The following is a 15,568-nucleotide window of genomic DNA, read 5'->3' on the forward strand; positions in this document are numbered from 1 at the left end:
CCTAGAGGCAAGCTAGCCTGGTGATGATGGGTGATGCTCCGAAATCTGTCCCTGGATGCTTGTTTCCAGTCCGGGGAGGACCTGGCCTGGCAGTTCATGCTGGGCTGTTCCCATGGGGAACAGGGTCAAGCCTGGTTTGTATATGGCTGTGTCTGAACTGGAAAGGCAAGCAAAAAACAATGAATTTAGTCCCAGATCTCTGTACTGGGGTGAATGTTTGTCATTGTGCAGCATTCTGCCCATCAATTGTTCTTTTTGCATTTGTAACCCCGAGTGGAACAGGCAAGCCCAGACATGGGTCCCACGCTCTCCAAGCCTCTAGAGTCAAGCTAGCCTGGTGATGATGGGTAATGCTCCGAAACCGGTCCCAGGATGCTTGTTTCCAGTCTGGGAAGTACCTGGACTGGCAGTTCATGCTGGACTATTCCCATGGGGAATAGGGCAAGACTGGGTTGTATATAGCTGTGTCTGAACTGGAATGGCATGGGGAGAAAAAAACAGTGAATTTAGGACCAGATCTCTGTACTGGGGTGAATGTTTGATATTGTGCAGCATTCTGTCCATCAATTGTCCTTTTTGCATTTGGCACCCCGCGTGGGACAGGTATGCCCAGACTGGCTTGTGTGCTCTCCATGCCACTGGAGTCAAGCTGGCCTGGCTGATGAGGGGTGATGCCCTTAAACCAGTCCGAGGATTCTTGTTTCTAGTTCGGGGAGGACCTGGACTTTCAGTTTGGGCTTGACTATTCCCATGGAGAACAGGGTCAAGACTGATTTGCATATGGCTGACTCTGAACTGGAATGGCATGGGAAGCAAAAAACTGATGGATTTAGGTCCAGATCTCTGTACTTGGGTGAACGTTTGACATTGTGCAGCATTCTGTCCATAAATTGTTCTTTTTGCATTTGTCACCCCGAGTGGGATGGGTATGCCCAGACGTGGGTCCCGTGCTCTCAATGCCATTGGAGTCAAGCAAAGCCTGGCTGATGAGGGGTGATGCCCCAAAACCGGTCCCGTGATGCTTAGTTCCAGTCCAGGGAGGACCTGGCCTGGCAGTTTAAGCAGAACTATTCCCATGGGGAGATGACTCAAGACTGATTTTCATATGGCTGGGTCTGAACTGGAAAGGCATGGGGAGCAAAAAAATAATGGCTTTGTGCGCAGATCTCTGTAATGGGGAGAATGTGAAACTTTGTTCTTTTTGCATTTAACAAACAATGAGGCGTCAATAGTTTATTCTTCAGATAAATTCCAAGGTTGAGGACCAATAGCTATCAGGACAGTTGCTCTGGAGAAAACCCGTAAGGTTGTGCCCTTTCTCCTGGCAACCAGAGATAGATTCTAGAATGGAACCTTAATACATAACAGGGAACATTGTAATTACCTGCCATATTAACAAGATGCACAATAGCAGGAATAAGAGTAACAGACACTACACGATTTGAAAGTATTCCTTGTAAATGGATTTGCGAGTGGCTGGCGTGAACGTATCTTATTGCTCAAGCGATTATTATGACTGTCTCGCTTTGAGAAAAACGTTAAAGTTTACTGTTTATTTCAGTAGCAGCTTCTCACTGAAGGCAGCGGTTTGTGTGGCATAATTTCAAATGAGATTGCAGTGCACATGCGCTGCTGGTTCTGTAGTGCATGCTGTAACTAAGGAGCGCATCACGTTGATAGAGCGCGCGGGGTCACCCGACCAATAATTTCGCCACTTCTGGCTTCGGGCCCATATATTTCAAATCACCATATACATTGATCAGATGACCTCACGCTCTGCTATCAGATATGTGTGAGTTCCTTTCGTTATTCCTCAGAGTACCCGACTTACCATCCACCGACACGGGTACCTATGACCACAATGGATCAGGGAGCTAGCTGTAAAAGGAAAGGCAGCAAAATACAAACCCAACAAAATAATATTCAATACCTTTGTAAAATGACCACGGACAACTGGAAGTTTTAAAGTCTTTATCTAATTTAGTAAAATTCAGATAGCATCAAATTCACAGTAATTAAGCAATCGATAATCAAAATAACAGAAAGTACATAGCTGAATAGGAAATAAGTCAGTGCAACCATTTATAAACTAATGGAACCAGGACACATTCTAAATGAAGGATCAGGAATTAGAACGTTAAGGTGAATCACTAGAGATAGGACAGGCTTCGATTAGGACTGTTATTCTAGAATTATCTCAGAACAATGAGACAGGAGTGCGGGACATTTATACAACTAGGAGAGTCTATGGAGAGAGACACGCTATGATTTAAGGCAAAAGTTCTTTAGACAATTTAAGTAAGGAAGTCCTAGACCATATCAGGAGATGACAAACTGCAATGCAAAATATGATTTCTAACAGGTAGGGTAACATAGGAACACGTTATGAAAATATGCAATGACTTTAGGTTTCAATGGTTGCGGCAAAAGCATGGAAAATTAACATATGCAAAGGTATGTCTTTATTAAAGCAAAAGACAGAATCATAGAAAGGTGCAAGATTCAGAGTGATATTTACCTAGACTGGTGTGAAAACCAAACCCTGGCCACGGGTCAGTTAAGGACAGGAAACCCTCAAGGAAGGATACCCCTCAATGGACAGCAGGTGCAGAATGGACACCCAGGACAGGACAGGAAACCCTCAGATTAAGAATCAGGACAGGACCTCTCGGACATGACCCTCAGGACAGGACCAGCACCCGCAGTTCGGAAGCAACGCCTGCGCTCCACCCTCTCTGCAGCTATCGATCAAGACCCCGATTGGGTCAGCGAACTCCCAGTGAAGTGCTCCGCCAGCACTTTAAGGTTTAGTAAAACCTTAGTCTATGGTCAATTTCGGACAGAGTACTCCGCAGCTCTCTGTATCTTCAGTCACCTATTGAGTGCGTTGGGTCAGTGACAGGTCAGCTAAACCAGACAAGTCGGACGACTTCCCTAGGTGAACCCAGGGTAGATATACAGTTTGGGGACGGTGTACCACCCCCCAATGTTGCAAAGTGTCAGAATCCCTCAATTTGGATTGGTCCTAAGGTAGGATTTGGGTAACACACCAATCAGAACACGCTATTTGGATGCCTACTTTGCATCTCTGGGTACCGCCTAGCGAGATTGGGGTTCTCATGAGAAAGTCCAGGGAAATACAATGACAGATTAACATTGTTTCAGAATAGGGACACATGACTCCATCCTGCTGAGTTCGCAGGTCAGTTCTCAGGAGCATCTTGACCATCCCTGCCAGCTGGCTGAGTTCCACCAGCCAAGGTTGACTTCTCCCCAGGCGGACGGTCCTGCGCAGAAAGGACCTCCAAGATGGCTTTCGGCTCAGTCAGACCCCCATTTCCCGCGGTACATGAAAAGTAAGCGAGAACAAATTAATACATAGAAATAACGTTATGAAAACACATCATTGGTTTTGTACTTTCAACTTATCACCAAAAATATACTTATGCAGTCTAAATGTTAGCTACATATACACAGGCACAAGAGCAATGGCACGAGCAGTACCACGTTATTGCCAAAACTATGTATTACGCATGCGCAACTATTTCCCTCCAAACCTGCAAACACGTCAGGACACGTGAGTGTGACTGACGCATGCGCAGAAGCCATTTACTGAGCGGCGGCCATTTTAAAGACATGGATTAGTTGTATTAGAAATACACGTATGCAAGCTTCCTCTACCTTGTTCGAATATGAAAATAAAAGATTAGTAAGACGTACAAATTATTAATTGATTACACACGGGCGAGGTTCATGACTCGAGCAAGTCGCGATGCGATGCTTGCTCTATCAATCCCCTCTTTGATGATATTTACTATCATCACAAATTAATGGAACCAGGTGCCAACTTCTTCACACCTTATACAACTCTATCTCTTCCATCAAGCAATTCAGCTTTTCTTTCTCATTTTTGGTAGGGTGAGAATTTTTCACCTTTTTGTATATCTGATTATTCATTTCCTCTAATTCAAGCTCATCCACACTTCGTTTCACTCCTCTTGCATTCACTTGATGCTTTCCGGTGTGTTTACGACATTTGCAACAGACAAATATGAAAAATAGGATAAGACCTATAATTCCAATTGGCATCAGTACCTTAAACAATAAGCTTTTACCTAGACTAGCAAACCAATGACCTACATTTGAGAGACCATCTACCAGTCTCTTCCAGGCACTGTCAACCTCGAGTGGTTTGAGTTCCTTTTCCAAATTAGTAATGTTTTTCACATATCTTTTGAGCTGCACACTTTTGTCCGGAATATAAGTGCAACAATGTTGCGCCTTCAACATCCGGCAGACTCCGCCCTCTTTTGCTAATAAGGTATCAAGAGCAAGTCTGTTCTGCAAAACCATTGATCTGATCGCAACCATTTCGGTATTGACCAGCAGAAATCCATGAGCTGTGTCAGTAGACAACACTTCCACTATAGTGGACAATTTACAAATTCTGTGAGTGTTCAGAACCACTCCCACTCCAGGTATCAGTGCACTGAAAATACTACCCATTATTTCACCTATGCTTTCTCTTCTACTACGCACTAAGCCATTAGTATTTTCACTGCTTCCAGCAACTTTGTTCACATGGTACATTTTCGGGAAGACAATGCCAAAATAGCAGCTTCCATACCAGTGATCCGGCAATTTGAAATAAGCCTTGTCCCCACAAATATAATAAATTCCAGGAAACACAGGCTCTGACCCATTTTTGAAACCCCAACCTCCAATTACCTTGTAATTATGTTCACATTCACTGGAACCAATGAAAATGTTATTATAGTAGCTAGTCTTCTCGCGGTGAAGACATAGCTTTCCTCTCTTTTCAAAATCCAGCAACAGAGCAGGACCCGCTCCACCATTTGAGGTGCCTTCCATGTTCTCAGCCCATTTTGGCCTTCTCTGTGTTTCGTCATCTGCCTTTCTTTTTATTTTTATTCTCCTCTTCTCTGCCATGTTAAGGAACATCTTTTCCTGCTCACGCAAAGAACAGGTCAAGTTATCTCTGTGTGCGTCACCTATGTCTATATTACCTATAGTCAGAAAGTATTCGCCCATATAGCGAGTAACGTCACTTTTAGTATGTACAGGATTCAAGTTCCCACGTATAGGGAGTTCAGAAAAGATCACGTCATTGTTAGAGTAATAGTACTGTAACGGTCCTCTTTTGTAAAATAAGCTAGCTAAAATGCTACAGGAAATTCATATGTTAGGGGCAGGTGATGGTATGTCACGCCTTCAGCTACAGAGGTAGGTAGCTTCATGCAGACATAGCAATCTTCAATTTCCATCGTCTCTACATAGTGTATTAACAAGTTTGCGAAAACATTTAAATGCGTTTTATTCTTTACTCCATGATAATGTAGTCCTCCCTCATCTGATGCTTCTAGGTCTTGTTTTGTTTGTCTGAGTGCTCTCTCATGTATTGCTACACTTTGTGTTGTTAGTTCTTCAGTCTCAGTATTTACAATCTCAGTAGGGTCAATATTAGTATTTTTGCTCACTGCAAAAGGAATGAAAACTGTTAGTCCTATCCAAATTAATATCAGTATAACTATACTACATACACATACCTTGCAGCATGTTTTGCAACGACTGCAACTAGGTCTACCACTCACGTTTGAATCAGACATTTTGGCTCAGAAGAAGTTTCTCGACCCCTCTTTGTCTCTTTACACCAGTAGCTTACTTTGTGCAAATTCACGGTGGCTCGTCTTCTTCTTCGGCAGAGTACTCAGGGACGGGTTCTCCGTCGCTTTCGTCAGTTATATCAAGATCTTCAAATTCTTCCAAAACGAGCGTCCATTCAGGAGACTTGTACTTTTTGTTTTGTCTTTTTATTCGATCGCTCCTTCTTTTGGAAGTGTCTTCTGGTTGTTCTGCTATGCGAGCACTTCTTCTTTCTTCTGCACGTTTTTCTTCTACCGTTTTTATCCTCAGCCTCAATTTCTTTATCAATCCAGGCTCAATGTGCTTTCTTTTCTTAAGTCTTTTGGTTGGCACTGAGACCTTGTTCTCTTCTCTTGCCCTTTTCTTTTCATTAGTTTGTGGCAATTCTGCTTCTTCGTCCCTTCCTATCTCACTAGTTCCAGGTCTTGCATCTATTTCTTCTGCCTGGTTACTAATCTGGCCTTGTTCAGGAGAATTTTGTTTTTGCTTTTCAAATGTCTCTGTTTCTGTTTCCTGAACACTTACTCCTAATCCTGTCTGATCCTGTTCGAGCACTTCGTTCTCTTGATTTTCTTCCGCTCAAATCTCTTTACTAGGTTTGATCTGTCCCTTTTCGATATCAGGAGTTAGTGGAGGAGTATCGATCACTTGTTCTGTCCCTGTCTGACCTTCTCCTTCCTCAGTTTTGATGTGAATCTCAATATTCTGAGGTTCTTCGCCTGTGCCTTGCTTTTCCTCTCTATTCCACTCTCTACCTTTCAAAATTTGTTCGCTTGTTCGGATGGGGTCTTCGGTAAGGTCAATCAATGGTATCCACTCATCTGGCCATATGCTTGTCAGCTCGTCATCAGCTACTTCTGGACCAACCTCTGGGAACCCCCCAGCAGTCTGGACTCTTGGTAGTTCGTCATCAACTACTCCTGGACCAACGTCTGCAGACCCCTCAGCTCGACTGGTACTGGGCTGTGCGTCGTCAGTTACTTCTGGTCTTGCTTCTGCAGGCCCCTCTGCTGGACGGCCTTCTTCTCCAGGCTCCTTGTCTGGTAGTACCTTCTTGGTGTGGCTGGCATGGATCCAATGGGGAACACCTGCACACTTCACTGCTGTGGTCGTTACCAGGATCACTTGCCGCTTCTCTCCCCACCTCGGTTCCAGGCAGCTCGACCGAGTATGCTTCTTTATTTTTACCCAGTCTCCAGGAACCAGTTTGTGGAGAGGAGTCGTTGGATTGGCGACGGCGTCTACTCCGATCTGGCGAGAGATATAACGCACTTGGTCACCTAATCTCTTGCAGTATTCAAGCACCAAATCATCAGAAATACTCAACAATTTGCTTCCTGGTACCCATGCTTGTCTCATCACTCTTCCCATCAAGATTTCATGAGGGCTCAGGCCTGTCTTTCGGTCTGGAATACTTCGGAGTCCCATCAGAACCAGAGGCAGGGCCTTTACCCAGGTCATGCCAGATGAATCACACAATTTCGCTAGTCTTGTTTTGATAGTCCCGTTTATTTGTTCCACTACTCCAGATGCCTCTGGACGATATGCACAGTGGAGTTTTTGTGAGATCCCAAATGCCTTACAGAGTTGGTCGATCACATCATTCTGAAAATGTCGGCCTTTATCTGATTCAATAGTGACTGGAACCCCGAATCTAGGTATCAGTTCTTTCAGTAAACACTTGGCTACTGTCAGTGCGTCACTTTGGGGAGTAGGGTAAGCTTCCACCCATTTTGAAAATAGGCAGACAATGACAAGGACATAACGCTTCCCTTCACAACGTGGCATGGTGATGAAATCAACTTGTACTCTTACAAAGGGACCCGCTGACCTCCCAATTTTCCCCAGTTCCACCATTGTTCTCTTGCCTGGGTTCATCTTTTGACATGACAGGCACCTCTGGCAGAGGGACTCTGCTACCTTCCTGAACTTTTTACTATACCAAGTCTGTTGGAATACCAGAATCATGGCGTCCCTACCAATGTGTGATCCCTCATGTATTAATCTCGCCATTGTGCCAAGCAAGTGTCTGGGTAACACAGGCATACCATTTGGGCCCAAGATGACACCATCCTCACGTCTTGGTCTACACCCGTCTTCCTTCCACTTCTCTCTCTCTTGCCAGGGTGCCGCCTGCTGCCATTCTCTCACTTCATCCCATGTAGGCACTTCTTCAAACACTCAAAGTTGGCAGCTGGTTCCAGGCCCCCCCCGTTTTGGATTTATGATCAATCGATCCCTGGCACATAATTGTGCCACTCGATCAGCGAAATCATTTCCCAATGATACAGGGTCAAAGTCCTTTTTATGGGCAACACACTTGACCACTGCCAGTTCCTTTGGTAACTGGATTGCCTCTAAAAGGTCTTGAACAACTTTTCCATTTCGAATAGGGGTACCTGATGAAGTCAGGAACTCCCTCTGTAGCCATAATTGGCCAAAGTCATGCACAACCCCAAAACAGTACTGACTGTCAGTATACACTGTTAGGCGTACGTTTTTCCCCAATTTGCAAGCCTTTATCATAGCGATTAATTCGGCTACTTGTGCAGACTTTACTTCAAATAAATAACCTGCCTCTTCAATTTTGGTTAAGGAGACTACCGCATAGGCAGCACTCAGGCCTCCTTGTTCATGTCTTAGGCATGAACCATCCACAAAAAATTCCAAGTCATGTTTAGGCAAAGGTGTTTCTTTGATGTCTGGGCGTGGCTTTGTGCAAAACTCTGTCAAATCAATGCAGTTGTGCTCCTCTTCCTCCCCATTTTCCATATTCATTGAGTCGGGAAGTAGAGTGGCGGGGTTCAGAATGTTGCACCTGACAATTGTTATATTTGCAGCACCCACGAGAATCCTCTCGTATTTAGTCAGCCGACTAGGGGTGAGATACTGAGTTTTCGTTCTTGTTAACAAAATTACCACTCCATGTGGAACATACACAGTTACAGGATGTTCCATGACAATGGATTCACTCTGCTCTAAACTTGTGCAAGTAGCAGCTACTGCTTTCAGACATCCTGGTAATCCAGCAGCCACTGGATCCAGGGTGGCAGAGAAATACGCCACTGGCCTTCTGGTTGTGCCATGTTCTTGGGTTAGGACAGACAACGCACAATTATCGCGAGTGTCACAGAACAGGGCAAATTCCTTGGAATAGTCTGGCATTCCCAACGCAGGGGCTGTACACAGACAATCTCGCAATTTTGTGAAGGCTGTTAAGCTTTCATCATCCCATTCTACGATATCTGGTGTTCCTCTTCTGGTCATTTGTATCAAAGGCCTAGCTAGGACCGCAAATCCCACAATCCATTGCCTGCAGTATCCTATCATTCCAAGGAACATTCTGATTTCTTTCTGAGTACGGGGTAACTGCATCTTTTGAATTATCCTCACTCTTTCTGATGTTACTTTCCTGATGCCTTTCTCTATCTGGTGCCCCAGATATTTCACTGATTTTGCACAGAACTGTAATTTTTCAGGGGGCACTTTATGTCCCTTCTCACTCAGGTGATTCAGTAGGGCAATGGTGTCAATCACACAGTCCCTATGACTTTTGGACGCCACCAAGAGGTCGTCAATGTATTGCACCAAGACAGAATTTCCAGGTAAGACCAAAGTTTCCAAGCATTTTTTCAAGATCTGATTAAAGATAGAGGGGCTCTCTGTGTACCCCTGGGGGACCCTGTTCCAGACATACACGTGACTGTTGAAGGCAAATGAGAAAATAAATTTGCTGTCTGGATGCAAGGGAATGGAAAAGAAAGCATGACATAGGTCTATCACAGTGAACCACTCAGCATCCCAGGGGATCTGGTACAGAATCACTGCCGGGTTCGGGACAATAGGGCAGCAAGGAATCACTATCTTGTTTACCTTTCTTAGGTCCTGTACTACTCTGTACTTGCCACTAGGCTTTTTGATACCCATAATCGGTGAGTTGCATGGGCTACTCATTACTTCCTGTATGATATTTCCCTCTAATAATTTCTGTATTTCCAGGGCAACCCCTGCTCTCACTTCTGCATTCATTCTGTAGGGTTTAGTATTAGGGTATACTGCATTGTCCTTGATAGCTATCTGTATGGGGTCTACGTTTTTCATTAATCCTACATCTTTTCCGGTAAAGTCCCATACCTCTGGCTTCACTGTTTCTTGGAGTTCTTTGGGCAAATCCTGCATAGTCATTCGTTTAATTTCTGAGTCCGGTCTGATTAACATTAATTTATAAATGCCATCTTCATCTGGGGTCTGAATTTCAACACCCTTTGGTGTGCAAAAGATGGTACAGTTCATTTTGCACAGCAAATCACGTCCCAGTAAGTTCACTGGACTGGTGTCACAAACGACAAATCTATGCATTTCCTTAAAGTTTCCAATTGAGATCTCCATGGGCTCGGTAACAGGAGTACTAATCAATTGATTAGATACACCCACTACTTGGATGGCTTCTCCCGAGAGGGGTAGATTTGGAACGTCCACTGTTCTCACAGTAGAACGGGTAGCGCCAGTGTCCAACAGAAAAGTGACATCATTTCCATCAACCTTTCCTTCAATGTATGGTCCGGACTGGTCTACCGGCAAGGAGGCGCCAAGTACGCACTCCTCGTCCTCCCCTCTCAGGCCCCGTCAGTACTGGTCATCACAAAGGAAGGTATCGTTTAGTAAATACTGCGAAGTTGCTGTATTTCTGTTCTCATTGCTTTCCCAGACCTCTATGTCATCACCCTGCGTGGACTTTCCCTTAAATACTTGCTTTGGTGCTCGAGGCAACTGAATCGTTTTTACCTGTGGTTGAGTCTTTCTTGGTCTTTCTTTCTGCGTCTGTGGAGTTAAATCAGGTGTTTGGGCGTTATCATCCTGCAAATAGGGACACTCGTCTCGCCAGTGTCCAATTTCTCCGCACTGATGGTAGGGAAATTTCTTCTTAGCCTCCTCCCTGCTCATTTTGGGCCGGGGCTTGCCTCCTCCCCCACCCCCAGGACCTGGATTCTGAGTAGTTTTGGCCATTTTATTCAATTGTTTTTCCTGCTGTTCTGCGAGCTTCACTTGAGCCCACATAACCTTCTCCTTGAGAGCCTTTTTCTTTTCTGCCATCTCGTCCTCGCAGTACTTTGCGTACCGCAGGACCTCATCCATCTTTTTAGTATGCCAACAGATTTTGTTATCTTTTATCCACTGACAAATTTCGGGTCTTAAACCATTTACAAACCTGTAAATAAAATGTGTCATATCCTTCATCTCGATGTTATCTATCCCGCTGTATGTTTTGAACACCTGCAACAGCCTTTCATAAAAGGAGTGTACTGTCTCGTCTCTTTCCTGTGTTGTTCTATCTATCTTGGTCCAATCAGTTTCCTTTGCTGGCACTTTTACTTTCAAATGCTGTATGACTTGTTCATATTTTCTCATCACTTCTTTCGATGGCTCCCCTGTTTTGTCATCTCTCGGGTATTCCTCACTAGGCCAAGCTATGGCTATTTTACACTCGGTCCACAGATCTACAGGGACCACAATGTCGAAAAACCCATCCAGGTCTTTCCACAGGCATTTTTGCACCTTTTACGAACCTTTCCACCTGCCTGTACCAGTCGACTGGCTTTTCGCGCAATTTCGGGAAATCGTTAGTAAAGGACACAATATCCTGTCTGGACCATGGAACGTGCACATATTTTCCACCTGGTACTTCACGCATAGGGCATAACTGTTCTGGTTTTTCAGCTTCTTTTAGCAAAAATTCGGGAGTTGCCTGCCTAGACCTGGCCTCATCCTTTTTCTTGACCCATCTGGCTTTCCACCTTTCCACATCTCCCCATTTTTGCAATACGGACAATAGTTCTTTGACCTGTGCTTTCTTCCCTGAAACATTCAAGTTTTCCAAATCCTTGTCTGAGAAATCTGCCCTATATGGTTTCTGCAGTGGTTTCGATCTTGAAATATCTATTCCCATGCTAGCAGCAGTGTCTGTCAGTTTTTCATGAAGTACTCGGGTATTTCGGGTGAGACTTTTGCAGATAAACAGCATTTCGTCTTCGGAGTAGGTATTTAATCTGTCTAATCCTACGTTTCCTGCCATTAATTCCTCTATTTCTATTCTCAGCTTGTAGAGATCTAAAGGTTTCGTTGGGGACGCTTGTTTTTCAAATTCTTGACTCCATCTTTCGATTTCTTCAGGAGTCACCAAGGTGACACTCTTAGTACCTGAGGTCGATTCCATCTGAATTGCCCTCGTACTAAACGTGTGCGGCTTCGGGATCCTTTTCTTAGTCTTTCTAATAGGCAGGTCTAGCAGCGAGACCTCCGACTCGCACTCACTGGTCTGGTCGTCTATAATTAAGGGTTCTGGTCTGGTCGGTGCAATGACAGGAGTAATTACAGGGGTTTTTGGAGTCCCTTGACGGTCCCCGTACAGCGGAACCACCGGTCCGATTGTTACTGGGATCGTCAAAGCTTCAGGACTTGCATTTAGCTGTGACATCTTCCGTATTATTTCAGCTCGCTGATTCCCCAGCGGTTCTCGCTCTTTCTCTTCTAATAACCTGTCCAAGGAGTTTCCATGTAACACCTGCGGGGTCAGAATGGGAGCATAACTCGGGGCAGTGGGATGAGTCTCACTCGGCCCTCCGCCATAGTTAGGCTTCGGAAACAAACTTCCTGTGCCTAGGATTCTTGGATCTTCCTCATTCGGGGGCTGTAATAACGGCATTCCTGAACCTACGGACCTCACCTCTCCTCCATAAGGGGGACGAGGGAAAAACTCTCCTTCACGTGAATATCCTGTCTCTCCACCTACGGGTCTCCTGGGGTAAATACTTCTGGGTTCTATGGGTCCTAGATTCTCAGTATAAGGAGGAATTATATAATCCCCTCCTGCACTTGCGGACCTGACCTCTTCCCTTTGTAGGGGTCTCCGGGGAATATCTCCTGCACTCGAAGGTCGGTGTCCCTCATTATAAGGAGGCGGACTTCTCATGCATATGTCATCTAACAATTCGTCATCTGACTCTCCCAGGGGCCCCCAATGTTTATTCTTTTCTATTCTTTTCCCCCCCCCAGGAGGATCTTCTGCTGGCATCATGGGAAACAGACCCTCAACAATCATGCTCTGTCTCCATTGTTTCATTTTTTTGTCTCGTGATTCTTGTTTCAGTTTTGGGTAAAACTTAGTCAGCCCTTTGTCCATTCGGGGCTTTTCTCTTTGGAAAGCCTCAATCTCCCATTCCTCTAATGCCTCATACTGCGTTAGTCTCGGTCTGGGATGTAATTCATTCATTCGGGTTCTTAAATTGAATAGGATCCTACCATTAAAGGTACCTTCTAACGGAAAGGCCATTATTCCGTTGTCTTCTGTGTACTTCACCCAATTTTCTAACCACACACACGTATTGTACCCTCTGTCAAACATCATGAAAGAGGCAGGAGTATTTGGTGGTGGAATAACAATGCCCTCTCTAGTTTTAATCGGCTTGTCCTTTTTGAAGTAATTCTTTACCTTATTTACAAGGGACATTTTGCGCTTATTTCCGTACATAATATCGTATCTATTAGCTTTCCACTGATCCCTTTCAAACCCTTGGTTTCTTGGATCGGGTCTAGTTTCTGGAGAATACGAGTGCCACATATGATTTCTACGCTTAATTTTGTTTACAAATTACCTCCAATCAGAATGCGTCTTGCAATTCCGTGCGACCAATGGGTGCACGCGTTCAAATATTTTTGGCCAATGGGTGCGCGGCCTTTTCGCGAGACAGTTCTCACGCTTCGGCGCTCACCCCTCCTTTACAATTCCAGCCCCGCTACCCGCCCGCTGTTTCTACCAATCTCAGCGCGGCACGGAGTGACGTCAGAGACGCTTCGCGACTGACTCCCTCCCTTCACAAGGTAACGGAAACTTTCTTTCTTTCTAAAGTGCTAGTGCTGATTTATTTTACAACGAATACACATTCGCCACAGTGCTCAAGTGTCTAGACAGGAAAGATTTCTTTTACTGCAAGTAAACTACTTCCATTTACTTTTCACACACTACGGGTAGATCCCTTCCGCCTACCCTTCACTCTAGCATCAGTGAACCTGTTACTTCCCTAGACCCATCCACTCATTCCGGGATATATCCGAGTCTAAGGTTTCCCAGCGGACCCCTTTGCTTTCACTCAAGCTCCGATGAACCTGCTACTCTTCCGATGTGACCCTTACTAGGTTACGCCACTATTGGAATTTTGCCAATGAACCTCGTTACTACATTTATTCACACATGTATTCAGGAAAAAACCCTAGTTAGTGCTTCTGGTTTTCTATTTAACCTGCACCTAACTTTCCTTGAGCCTGCGACCTCAAGGCAATGGATTCTATTCACCACTTGCCTATTCAATTCCCCGGGGAGTTCTGACAACATATAACAAGTACGAACGAATGGGTTAATACATATATCAATATGACAATAAGAAAAACAGTTTAAAACATTTCATAATTTTTCAAAGCAAACATTTCAAGTGGGTGATCAGTCCTCCCGAAGTGCCTACTCTTATAGCAGCAATAATGTTTAGCAGCTACCGACTTGGCTAGCCTAACTAGTCCTACCTAACCTTTAACTAGTCCCTAACCATTTCCTCTGCTACCAGAAATACTGATAGAGCGCGCGGGGTCACCCGACCAATAATTTCGCCACTTCTGGCTTCGGGCCCATATATTTCAAATCACCATATACATTGATCAGATGACCTCACGCTCTGCTATCAGATATGTGTGAGTTCCTTTCGTTATTCCTCAGAGTACCCGACTTACCATCCACCGACACGGGTACCTATGACCACAATGGATCAGGGAGCTAGCTGTAAAAGGAAAGGCAGCAAAATACAAACCCAACAAAATAATATTCAATACCTTTGTAAAATGACCACGGACAACTGGAAGTTTTAAAGTCTTTATCTAATTTAGTAAAATTCAGATAGCATCAAATTCACAGTAATTAAGCAATCGATAATCAAAATAACAGAAAGTACATAGCTGAATAGGAAATAAGTCAGTGCAACCATTTATAAACTAATGGAACCAGGACACATTCTAAATGAAGGATCAGGAATTAGAACGTTAAGGTGAATCACTAGAGATAGGACAGGCTTCGATTAGGACTGGTATTCTAGAATTATCTCAGAACAATGAGACAGGAGTTCGGGACATTTATACAACTAGGAGAGTCTATGGAGAGAGACACGCTATGATTTAAGGCAAAAGTTCTTTAGACAATTTAAGTAAGGAAGTCCTAGACCATATCAGGAGATGACAAACTGCAATGCAAAATATGATTTCTAACAGGTAGGGTAACATAGGAACACGTTATGAAAATATGCAATGACTTTAGGTTTCAATGGTTGCGGCAAAAGCATGGAAAATTAACATATGCAAAGGTATGTCTTTATTAAAGCAAAAGACAGAATCATAGAAAGGTGCAAGATTCAGAGTGATATTTACCTAGACTGGTGTGAAAACCAAACCCTGGCCACGGGTCAGTTAAGGACAGGAAACCCTCAAGGAAGGATACCCCTCAATGGACAGCAGGTGCAGAATGGACACCCAGGACAGGACAGGAAACCCTCAGATTAGGAATCAGGACAGGACCTCTCGGACATGACCCTCAGGACAGGACCAGCACCCGCAGTTCGGAAGCAACGCCTGCGCTCCACCCTCTCTGCAGCTATCGATCAAGACCCCGATTGGGTCGGCGAACTCCCAGTGAAGTGCTCCGCCAGCACTTTAAGGTTTAGTAAAACCTTAGTCTATGGTCAATTTCGGACAGAGTGCTCCGCAGCTCTCTGTATCTTCAGTCACCTATTGAGTGCGTTGGGTCAGTGACAGGTCAGCTAAACCAGACAAGTCGGACGACTTCCCTAGGTGAACCCAGGGTAGATAT

This window comes from Lissotriton helveticus, chromosome 8 (assembly GCF_964261635.1).
Source record: "Lissotriton helveticus chromosome 8, aLisHel1.1, whole genome shotgun sequence".
NCBI classification, from domain to species: domain Eukaryota; kingdom Metazoa; phylum Chordata; class Amphibia; order Caudata; family Salamandridae; genus Lissotriton; species Lissotriton helveticus.